Here is a 2,500-nt window from a genome sequence, read left to right on the forward strand (position 1 = left end):
GTGAACTTCCCATGTTTTGCCGTGATTTGAAACAGCGATGATTCAACGACGCGGCGACTTGGTCAATGACCATTTAATTAGTAACAATTTTTAGAGATTCAGCGACATCCCTACAAGCAAGCACTGTGTCATTTGTCTTGATCACACTGAAAATAAGCATGAATTCTCGCTTATATGATAAATGACCTATTTATCCAGACCGTTAAAGACGAGATTAAGTTATTAATTCCTTTATATAAGGAAAACAAGTATTTGTTTTTGTTTGTATTTCTTTTTATCACAACAGATTTCTCTGTGTTAAATTCGGGCTGCTGTCCCCAGGGAGAGCGCGTCGCTACACTACAGCGCCACCCATTTTTTTTGTATTTTTTCCTGCGCGCAGAATTTTGCCAGGAACAACCCTTTTGTTGCCGTGGGTTCTTTTACGTGCGCTATGTGCATGCTGCACACGGGACCTCGGTTTATCACCTCATCCGAATGACTAGCGTCCAGACCACCACTCAAAGTCTAGTGGAGAGGGAGAAATTATCGGCGGCTGAGCCGGCCGTGATTCGAACCAGCGCGCTCAGATTCTCTCGCTTCCTAGGCGGACGCGTTACCTCTAGGCCACCACAAGGCTCTAGGCTAAAACAAGAACCTCAGCACGTACAGCAGAATCTCAGCAGAGCGCATTCGTTGTGTGTTCAGCAGAAGTACAGTGTGCAGAAAACCTGCGTCTGTCCGTCCCTCTGTAAGGTAAAAAAAGCTCTTTAGTATGACTGTTTCAATGACCGTTTTATCGTTCTGATAAACCAGCTATGATTTCCAGTATCTGTCCACATGTGTCCCACATCGGTAAGTCCTCTGGTCAAAATATAGTAGTAAATCATCTGATCTTTTTTCAGTTCTGGTTTGTCTCTGCCCTTTCTTTCCTTCTCTTGTTGTTCTTGTTTTATTTCCATCATCTGCCTTCTGAGTATATTCAAGTTTTATTCCTAGCTTTCATTTATTTCATATATTTGAATGTATTTACCCATCTGATCATTTGATTTATTCATCTATTTAGACATGTGTTTTGTACAAACCCATGAGATGCTCTTCAGATATGAAAAAATGAAATTATGGTGCTTAGAGCCTCGCCGACCACTAAGGCCATCTCAAGGCTATCGCCGCGTCAATTATTACTACAAGGCTAAAAAAAAAACCCAACCAATTAAAACGAGTCACCACTTCAAACTTTCCACTCCAAAGTTAAAAAAAAACTTCCATAGTTTAAAACCTTCAAATCTGGTTAAAAAGGTTCACTTCTTTTAAGAAGTCCATCAGCGCCCACGGAGGGACATCACGAAACAAAGTCTTCAAAGAAACCGCCGTGTAATGTCTGCGTCTAACGTCATGCAGATCCCAACAGTCAAGGAGCACGTGTTTCACGGTGAGAGGCTCGTCACAGGGAACGCATCGAGGGGCCTCCTCCCCCTTCAACAAGTAAGAATGAGTAAAAAAAGTGTGCCCCGTACGCAGTCTGCACAGCACAGATTCCTCCTTTCTGTTCTTCACCCCCGAAGGGAGGGTCTCCCCCAGGTCCGGACGGATCTGGAAGAGCTTGTTGTCCATCTGGGTGTTCCACTTCTCTTGCCAAAGATCCTTAACGTAAGTATTGACCTTCCGCTTCATGTCTGTATAGGGTACCAAGGATCTGGACAATTCTTTCTTTACAGCGTTCCTGGCCAGCAGGTCCGCCCTTTCGTTACCACTAATGCCAACATGTCCGGGAACCCAGGCCAACACAACCTCGTATCCTTTCTTCGTCTTCAGATATGATCAGGGCGGCGGGTTGATATGTTACTCATGCATCTGGTCGTATTTTTCTTCTTTGTTTAAAGCACATGAGGTGCAGCGTGTATGGATAAGCAGTGCGCACGTTCTGACACACCATCAGAATAAAACCTTCCTCACAGGCTCCCTCCGTCCCTCCCTCCACTCCCCATTTCTCTCTTTCTGTGTGCGTCTCTGTCTCTCTCTCTTATTCTGAAAACACACACACACACACACACACACACACACACACACACACACGCAGACACAGACACACACACACACGCACACACACACGCCTCTTTCTCTCATACCTCTCTCTCATCTCTCTCAGTCTCTCTCTCTGTCTCTGTCTCTGTCTCTCTCTCTCTCACACACACACACAAACACGCCTCTTTCTCTCTAATACCTCTCTCTCATCTCTCTTTCTCTGTCTCTCTCTCTCTCTCACTCACATACACAGAAACACGACTCTTTCTCTCTCATACCTCTCTCTCTCCTCTCTCTCAGCCTCTCTCTCTGTCTCTGTCTCTCTCTCTCTCTCTCACACTCACATACACACAAACACGCCTCTCTCTCTCATACCTCTCTCTCATCTCTCTCTCTCTCTATCTCTGTCACACATACACACACACACACACACACACACACACACACACACACACACACAGTCACACACAGATGCAGCCTGTGCATGTGGTCCTGC

At 45.4% G+C, this 2,500-nt stretch overlaps 1 protein-coding gene across 1 annotated transcript in view; it reads right to left on the reverse strand.

The window, feature by feature from the left end:
• Positions 1–2,500, reverse strand: part of LOC143292085 (A disintegrin and metalloproteinase with thrombospondin motifs 2-like) — a 106,872-nt gene that overhangs the window by 103,409 nt on the left and 963 nt on the right. The window lies entirely within an intron of this gene.

Source organism: Babylonia areolata, chromosome 18 (genome assembly GCF_041734735.1).
Source record: "Babylonia areolata isolate BAREFJ2019XMU chromosome 18, ASM4173473v1, whole genome shotgun sequence".
Classification (NCBI taxonomy): Eukaryota; Metazoa; Mollusca; class Gastropoda; order Neogastropoda; family Buccinidae; genus Babylonia; species Babylonia areolata.